We start from the raw sequence: 10532 nt of genomic DNA, 5'->3' as shown, positions 1-10532 counted from the left end.
GAATGAAACTGAACAAGGTCAATATGGATATGAGTTCTTGGAGAATATTACATTTAAATTCATGGAAAAGACTGAGGATAAGGATGTAACTAATGACTCAGATGATGATCTGCCTCATACCTATAACATGATTCATTCTGTTCCCTCTGACTTTTTCCAAACCATGTTTCCTCATGATATTATTGAAAGTTTTGCAGGATGGTTTAATGGGGAGGAGTTCCCTCACGGTAAGATTGAATTTGGGGAAGATGAAAAGGATGAGCAAGCTAAGGAGGCACAGCAAGTTGAGGAAATTAAGGAGCAAGCTGATAGTGCTCAAATTGATGGTTTGGTTGAGGACATTACTGATGAGGTATCTAAAGTTTCAATTGACGAGTTTTTACCTATTGAACAAGCCTTCATGACAAATCAGGTAAATCCTTCGTCTTATGTGTGTGAAAAGTATGAGATACCACGTGAGGAGTGCGAATTTAAAAGTCTTGAGATAAAACATATTAAAAATCACTGTGACACTATCTTACTTGATCTTAAATATATTAAGGAAGCTTACGATAAGCTTCAAGTGTGTGAGAAAAAGTTGTGGGAGAAAATCCTACAGAATGAGAAAACTATTCTAATGCTAAAACACTTGGTAGAAGATAAAACAGATTGCAATTAACAGGCATATCGATGAGAATGCGACGCTCAAACTTGAGTTGCAAACTGTCCAAATTGAGACTGAGCGAGTGAACTGTTACTCATCTCCATCGTATGTTCTGGACCACATCATCCCTAATTCCTTGCATTGTGATAAGAAATCTGAGGATGATGAGGTTAAAACTAGGAAACCTGATGTTGGATATCATGTTGTTCCGCCTCCAATCTAGAACTCTTGCATTCATAAGAAACCCAACGGGTTTGATAAGGAATTTAACGTGTAGATCTCTACTACACTTCATGAGTCCACATCTAGGTTACCAGAATCTGTTGATGTGATGTTTGAGAAAACTGTTCATAGATCCGATTCTGAAAGTGAAATTGGAGTAAAGATGGCAGAAACTATCTTAACCGAAAAAATGTGTTAATGTAATGTCAAGCAGTGAGGGTTGTGCTAACATAGTGAGATTTGCCAATTGATGTTTTTATCACAAACGGCAAAACCACAGAGTTAACAAACCCAAGGAATTCAAGAAAATTTTATTTGTCAAAGGGACAACTTTTGAATCAGAAAAAGAGGCCCTTTTCCGAAAATATTCTAATCAGGAATTTTTTAAAGAAAAGGTTGAACGTGAATGTGCTGAAGCAACTGTTACAAACAAATTTGTGGACCGGAGGAGATGCTTCAACAGTCGAAGATTTTATTGAGTGAAGAAGGGTAAACAGTCGAAGAAACAGCATCCATAGAGAATGGTTAATTTCATTAACTTGCCTTATGGGTCTCTTATATCCGGAGAATGTCAAAAGTATCACTGGTGAACTTTATTGCCTTGTGGTTACTGATAACTATTAAAGATTTTGTTGGGTTATGTTTTTGCATTCTAAGGATGAGACCTTTGACAATGTTATGATCTTGTTCAAAAAGTTGGAGACTTTGTATAATCTTCCAGTTCAAAGAATCTGAAGAGAAAATGGGACTGGTTTTAAGAACAACAAGATGCTAGAGTAATGCAATGAATGGGGGATTCTTCATGAATTTAGTGCTCCCTACACTCCACAACAGAATGGAGTAGTTGAACAAAATATTAGAACACTGATTGACACGGCTCGAACCATGCTTGTTAATGATTAATGCTTCAACGATGTATGGTCTTATGGCCTTAATCTTGTTTTGATGGGATGCTTTGAGGTTCCGAACCTCATTAGATCTTTATGTGGTTTATCATCTGCGTATTCACTTTGGTGAATATTAAAATTCCACTGTTTATTTGCCAATATAATTCATTAAACTTTATCAAAAATGTACTTCATTGTACAAATACACTACTGACTTGATCAAACCACGCTATTAGTCATACATTGTCATCTTGCTCGCGTCTTATTACCATTAAGAAACGGAACATAAGGGACACAATGTATGCAAGCCTACAGATGATGAAATTGTGGATACTCATCCATGGGAAAGGACCTTGAGGTATTTCTTGATAACGGGGGTAGGTCTTCTAGTTGGGATTATTTGCTAGTATGCTTTTGTATAAATACAAAATCAAATGTTTTGATCTACTGATTCTAAGGTTTAAGTAAAGTTGGGTTGACATGGTAAAAATCAAATTAAGCCTGAATCGAGATTAGAGCTGATAGTTCCTAATATTTTGTGCTTAATTGAACTAAATTAAAACATATCACAGAAAATTCAGGAACATTTGTTGGAAGGTTTAGGTGGACGACAATACGAATGACTGACTTAACACAAGCCATAATAAGACTAAAAAAAACTATGATGGAAGGGCAATTTGGTCAACATGATTCCATGCTCAAGCTTTTAAAAATATGTAATTGTTTTGCATGCTTGTAAATAGTTCATTTTTTTGTCGTTTATTGCCTTATCTTTACAACCAAAAAGATTTTATTTTTGTCAGGACTGGGGATAGGGTGCAACCTTAGGTTGGTTGATAAGAGCACATAGATCCAATACCTAAAGGCCTATCGAATATCCCAACGGAATCAGGATATTCAACGGATAGGAACGAAGGTGTGATATAACGACAACGAAACACTAAAATAATATTTAGTAAGAACAGATTCAAAGACAAAGATTTCAATGTATTAAATATATCATTCTATGAAACATTAAATGGAATGTCTAGGGTTTCATGACGGCGGCGGCTGTACGAAGAAACAAAGAGAATATTCTTTGGAATGTTTGTGCCTCGTATTCCGTGCGTTGCCAGCGTCTCCTAAAATGGAAACCTAGGACGCTATTTATAGACCCTGACATTCCTTCTAGAATCCCTAATCATTACATAATGAAAGACAAATACAAATACAAGTGTAAGAGTCTTCCAGTATGATGTGTATCTTGCTCTAGCAAACTCAGTATGCAAGGTATGCTCGACGAGTGTCCTCGAGCGTACTTTAGTTAAAATATTTTCAGGGAAAATATTCTACTCTAGCAAGCTTCATTCTTCTTGACCAATCCTTGCTTTGCTCGAACTAGTCCATCGAGCAAGCCCATTCTTCTTGATGCCTTCAATCCTGTCTTGAGACTTATTGAATAATCTTTAGCATGCTCGGATGTAAATCTTGCTCGGAGGACTGAACCATGCTCAAAGTCCTTGCTTTGAGCATATGACATCTTCTTATTGCATCCATCCTTGTCACCATGTGCTCGGACATCCTGTGCTCGGAACACTTGGTTAAAACTTGAACGATCAAGTTGTTTCCTCGATTGGCAATCAATACTTAATAGAATTAAACTCTTACTCGTTGAAGTGTAGCTTGCTCGAAGCCTTAACACTTAGAAGAATTCACCATAAATGGTTCTGAAGACTATGCTCGAGGTAGTAAACCATGCTCCATAGTCCAAGCTTGCTCGAAGTCCATACTTAGCCGATTTCCAGAGGAGGTTGGGAAGATTCCAATCTTCCTTAGCAAATTTCCGACTCAAAAATCTCCCCCCTAGATTGGAACAAGCTCAGATGCACCAAAACACACCTGCATATAGTTACACATGTATCAGCCTTCTAAAGATAATCAATTTAGGCATAAGTATCATTTTATTACATAAAGTAATTCTGCCACTTGGGCATTACATATCAAATTTTACATGTCAAATTACAAATCATAAAACAAAATACAAAGATAAAACAGTAACAATATCTTCAAGCTCCATTCTGCTATCTTCTCTATTGGCTCCTTGCAATAGCTTTTTCTTTCTTAAGTTTAACCAGGGTAGCCTTTTGTTTGAACATGTCCAATTCCACTCCATCATCAGAATCAATTTGGAACTCTACATCAATTATATCTTGTAGGCCTTGGATGTGAATGAAGTTTAGATCTTCATCATACTTAACAATAACAATTGTTCCTCCAGATGCATTTCTGAGTGACATGGAGTCATTTTGTCTGTTGTAAGTAAAATTAGCTATCGTGCCTTTTCAGCAACTTTTCAATTTCAGGAGCATGCATTGCAGGATTCTTCAATATGCCTGTCGTAGTCTTCAAGACAACCAGTTTGACAACTGTTCCATATGATAGTTCAATCATTTCTTCTTCTCCTGCGTCTTGGTTGATTGGACCCAACCCGAGCTCTTGTGTTTTTGGTTGTTCAATTTCAGGTTCTTTAAGCTCAGGTTGTGTAGGCTCGGGCTCTTCATCTGTTTTTGTAGTTGGATTCTATTGTTCAACTGGTTTTTCTTTTAATGCCTCCAATGCAGCCCTTATAGCCTCATCAGCCTCCTTCCTCATTCTCTCTTCTTCTTCTTCTTGTTTCTTCTTCTTTTCAATGAGTGCTTCAAGTACTTCTTGATCAATTTTCTCCTCTTCCTCTTCAACCATCACCCTTTCTCTCTCTTGATTTATCATTTATATTACTGTTTGAACTGATTCAACTTCAGCAATATCCAGATCAATTACATCATCTTTTTGTAGTATCTCATCTCCAGATTTCAAAATTTGTGTAGACTTGGGATGTAAATCTACATCAGTTAAAGCGATCCATTTTCCTTTCTACTTCCTTTTCTCCATCTGTTTTGTGGTTTCTTTTTCTTTACCAGACTCCCCCTCATCTACAGCATCTTCCTCATACTCTTCATTGATCATCTTTAGAGCATTTGATATTCCAACAACTTCAGCTTCATCATGTGAACTGGCATATAAATCTTCATTCAATCTCAAGCCACCTGCATCTTCAATATTCTTCTCCTGTTTTTGGTGCATCTGAGGTCTTCTCAACCTCAGAGTGCTCCAGGGTTTGAATCTTCAACAAGGCCTGTTGTAGGGCAATCTCAAGAGCCTTGTTCCTTATCTCCAAAACAACATTTTTCTCTTTCAGCATAATATTCTCAAACTCTAATGCTGCATTTTCTGAAATGATGTCATAAATATTTGGGATGGATGGTGGTGTTTCTTGAGAGGGTTTAGGGGCTGGTTCTAAGAATGGTTTGGGTGAAGAGGTTTCTTGTGAGGGTAGTTTATCGAATTCAGGTTCGGTAGTTATCGGTTGGGAAGTTTGAATGGTTTCAGTAGGTATAGTCTCATTGAGAGGTGAGTTTGGTGGTGTTGTGATATGTAATTCTTGGGTAGTTTCGGCTGCTGGTGACAAAGGTGGGGATGAGGTGATTGGTTCTTGGATAGGAGATGTGGGTGGTGTAGGAACATGTGTCTCATAAATTGGCGCTGGCTCTGAATTTAGTGGTTTTGTTGTGGCTGGAGATGAAGGAATGTCATCATTAGCAGGTTCGGAGTCAAAAGAGTCAGTATCATCATTGTTTACTGCAGGATTTGGTGAATCTGGTGGGGTGATTTTCTGTATGGTTTCAGTCACATTGGATACCACATTGACTATAAAATCATCTTCATCCATATGCTCAGTTGCCATGTGACTGGGACCCACAACTGGTTCATCAACCGGGTTAGTAACTTCAATTTCCGGTCCTTTACCACCCTCTTAATCCTCCATGTGAACATCGCATCCAGCATCAGTAAAGTTGACCATCTCATTCCCTATAGGATCATTAGTATAGTTAATCATTGCAGCATTATGACGCACATCCTCAACATTTTCTGCCACATGGGTGATTGGTTCAATAATTGATTCATTATCAGCACCAGCACCTCCATCACCCTAATCATTATCATCATCATTTCCATCATTATTTTCTCCAACCTTCTCATCATCTTTATCCTCATCATTATGTTCTTCTCTATTTCCTGGGGTGTGAGATACATCAATAGCACCTAGTGCAGGAACTAGTAACCAAGGTATAACATCCCAATCAGTGTTATCATTAAATTTGCTCCTTGCATCTTTCATCCTCTGACATATGTTTGGGTCTTGCAGTCTCAATACCTCTCCTGTCAGCTGTAGGTTCTATAAAGACCTATTGATGAGAATCTGTATATAAATTGTGGATACATCAAAAATCTTTGATCCACCTCCTTCTCGGCGTTTGAAACTAAACCATTGAAGATAAGTCTTGAAACATTGAATGGTTGTTGATATAAGATAGCTAATGTCAAAGTAGCAAGTTCTCTACTCAGCAAGGTCCAAGTCCCACTCCTTGGAGACAGGGACTGGATGACGTGATGTATTGGGAATCGGTAGATTAGGGGAAAACTACCCTTCTGAAATTGTCCTTCCTTTACATCCACTTGATATCCCATGGTTTCTTGAAATATCCTTAGCAATCTTGGAACCGAGTAGAAATCCATCACCACATGATTGTCATTCAACTGTAATGCTTGTCTGATCGATGCTTCGGTGATTTCAATGTCTTGATTTTGGACCGAGGCTTCAACCCTCTTCCCATTAACGTCATCAACATATGTAGCAGATTCCCAAAAATCTGTGATGTGATTTCTATAGATGGTTGGGCTTTTTGTCAAGGCAACCTTCAAGTTGGAGTTATGAAGGAAGTTGATTATGAGCTCCAACTCTATGTTGTCATTATCTACCTCCAACCAGGCACACATATTGTGCCTCTTCTCGAATTTCAAGGCCATCAGTTCTGCAAAACAATTAGATAATCAGTACATATAAAGCATAGATGATCGCCGAGATTAGTTAGAGAAGAATGGTGTCTTCAGTAACCCGTTCCATAGTAGCATGCGTACCTACACAAATCAAGCAATCAATCAGTAATCCGTTAATAGAAACCCTAATTTCAAAAGTTGGGGTTACGTTAATGATAATAGATATCTTACCAAGGTCGAAACAAAGCTAATGGCTATATTCGAAGTAGAATAGAGCACAAATAGAAAGTCTTAGTAAGTAGGAGATGTACGAGCAAGAGGATTTCTAATTAGGTTGAAAGCGGGAGAAGAAATATGTGAAAAAGTTTCTAAGTCCCCTTTTTATACCTAACGTTTGGTTGGTACAGTACCATTTTGTCGTCTAGTGCATGACAGTTGTCATTTAATTCAAATTAACTATACCTCCATTGCTTGAGCATACAGCCAAATAAACAGCTGTCTCCCACTGTACTCGAGTACATATCTTAGTTCATGCTCAACGTACAATGAATATTGGTTTAAATGTTCATTTATTGTTTACCCGAAAGTAAGTATACTTGAGTGATACTTAGAAAAGGTTTATCCTTGAGATATTTTAATGTTGCGTTCGAGTACACCCATGCTCGAGACCCTTAACTAGTATCTAACTTTGCCAAATAATGTGAAGTCACGGACGCTCGAGTATAAGTTTATGCTCGAGATTTTTTCACAATCAAATACAACTTAAAGTTGCAACTTCAGTGTGCTCGTAAGAACAAGTATGCTCGAACAACTTCACATTTTCTAACCTTCAACACTTATGCTCAGAGCACTTAAGAAATAATCAGTTAAGCATTCATACTCGAGACACATTCAAAACAACAACTTGACTCTTACTCGAACATACATAGATAATCCTGTGAACACTATGCTCAAAGAGTATATGCATGCTCAACAACCATTAGAAATCTATCATGACATAACATTTGCTTGTGAAGTACATGCATGCTCAAAAACACTTTAACAGAAATTCATCATATGAACATACGTGCTCAAAGGCTACATATGAGATATATATGCTCGAAATACTTTTTAAGTATACAGAGCATATCATTGTACTCGAATGGCAACAAATGAGATATCTATGTTCGAAACACTTATCAAAGTTTTCAAAGCATATCATTGTGCTCGAAGAGCAACAAGTAACATATACAAGTAACAAGTGGGCTCGAAGTACACTCTAATCCTAGACCATACTCGAATTTACTTACACCAAACACAGATTGCATATGTGAACACGCCATCATTTGTCTAGCAGTCGAAACAAATACCACACTCAAACTTTGCTTAAAACAAGTAGATAGATCATTTGAACCCCTGTTTTATTTAAGCACAAGTTTAAGGTGAATAAGAATTCAAAATCTAGTTAAAAGTTCATTTCAAACCATTTTGGAGAGATCTCAACAAGGGATCAGATTGTCCAAAATCTTTCACACCAATTCATAGTCAGCCTTATTATGATCTAAGTCAGGTTGACATTAGGTAGCAGTAATTAGCATGATTATCATAACATTTGTGATATGCTTAAAGTTCAATTAAAGCTTAAGCAAAGAATGGTTACATCTTGGACTTCAGGTTGTTCCTAATCTCTTCTCAAAGCTTATTTAGCTTTCTCCAATCACCCCAATTTGACTTCAACCCTCTAATGCCTAGGTAAAAATTTGTTTTTAAGTACTATAAGCAGTTTATTAATAGATATATAGTTATATATTCATATCGGACTTTAAGGTTGAACGTTGGACTTACATGCCTTACATTCAGAGTGTTTAGGACTTATTTGTATGCCCCACCCTTGTAGTTCCCGTAGTGCCCCTTAAGTCATGATATTTTAATACTTATTGCTTTCAATACTGTTTTTGAAGCATTTTTCTTTTTCCATATTTTTCATTTTCTTTATTTTCTTTTGATAAGATTTTGTACAACAATACTTTTATGTCTGCTCGGATACTTTGTAAATATATTTTTGTGTGACCAAAACAACAACAGGCTCGTGTATGATTGGATATTTCCCTTTCTGCCTATCATTCGGAGAGATGTGCAAGGAAACATACCTTGGTCTTCAAATGGGTCACCACGTCAGACTTAGCATGATCATTATGTTTGACTCACTTATGTCATTACACTCATGAAAAGATACCATACAGAATGTCAATTTACTAAACAGAAACCCTTTAAGCCTGTAATCCATGGGTTAGGAGTTTAAACAATATATTATCATTTCCCAAAGGTTGGATTCGATCTCCACTTAAAGCATTTTCAGCTTCTTCAAAGCTTGGAACTGAATAATATTATCATTTCTCTTATGTATTCACCGAAAACTGTTTGCTTAGTCAAAAATTATTTATGTGTCAAAAATTAGTTTCTTTGAATAATTCATGTTGCATCTAGTTTTTGAAACACATTTTGTCATTGAAGCATATAAGACTTACAAACAGCACGCAAGTTACACACAATTTGCACACTCATTTAGTTTTGAGTGATCTTTCACTCGAGCACACAAGTATCCTATCGAGCAAACTTGAAATTTATCATGTCAATACGTGGGCTTGATGGACCTTAAAATTTATCATTTCAAAGCATGTGCTCGTTGGATTTTATAGAAGTTTCATTTTTGCTTGAGTACAAGACATGTGCTCGAGATACATAGAGATGATTCAAGACACTGTCATTGCGAGCCACAGATATATGCTCGAAAAACAAGAAAATGCTTTCAAGACATATTTCCATGCTCGAACATTAGATACATGTCATCTGTGCTCGAAATACATAAGATTTTCAAGTATGATTGGTTGTTCTCGAGGAGCAACAAACACAACACCAAGCACAGATCCATGCTCGAAATACTTAAAACCACAAAATATATCATGTAAGCTCATATTTAAGTACTAGAGACATGAATATCACAGATACATCAAATCTCACACAAACAAGTTACAAAACATGATTCATTCAATCAAAATTATCTATCAAGCATAGCAACAAATCATGCAAACATTCACAGTGAGTAGTTTAGATAATCAGTAAGCATCTCACTCAAGCACACATCATCAATCATATTTCATCAGCATTTATCATACCTAGGCATTTTAACAGAAAATGAAACCTGGTTTTATCTAAAGGTTTAGTGAACAGATTAGCTAAATTATCAGATGTATCTACCTTTTTCATTTCAATAAAGCCTTTTTCACTACAGTCCCTAATAAAGTGATGTCTAATCTCAATGTGCTTAGGTTTAGAATGTTGAACAGGATTCTTAACAATAAACATGGCAGTAGTTTTATCAGTTAAGATAGGAGTAAGTAAGAAATTCAGTCCATAGTCCAGCAGTGGATTTTGTTTCCATAAAACCTATGCACAGCATGCAGATGTAGCAATGTACTCAGCTTCAGCAGTTAAGATAGACACTGTAGTCAGCTTCTTGCATTGCCAAGACACCAACCTGTTTCCAAGAAACTGGCATCCTCCTGAAGTTGATTTCCTACTCATGTTGCAACCATCATAGTCACTATCTGTGTAGGCCATCAAGTCATAGGAAGGGTTCTTTGGGTACCAAATCCCCAAATCTGGTTTTCCTTTAAGATATCTGAATATCCCCTTCACTGCCAACATGTGGGAGACCTTTGGATTAGCTTGAAATCTCGCACAGACACACACAACAAACTTAATATATGGCCTATATGTTGTTTCATACATCAATGATCCTATCTTGGCCTTATACTCATGCTGGTCCACTGGCTCCCTTTTCTCATCACGTACCATCTTCTCATGTGTGTCCATTGGTGTGGACACTGTCTTGTAATCCTGGCACTTGAATTTTTTGAGAATGTCTTGAACATACGTTGATT

Source organism: Bidens hawaiensis, unplaced genomic scaffold, assembly GCF_021521415.1.
Source record: "Bidens hawaiensis isolate Kalapana, Puna unplaced genomic scaffold, B.hawaiensis_p1.1 tig00009711_1, whole genome shotgun sequence".
NCBI lineage: Eukaryota > Viridiplantae > Streptophyta > Magnoliopsida > Asterales > Asteraceae > Bidens > Bidens hawaiensis.
This window is presented reverse-complemented; position numbering follows the sequence as displayed.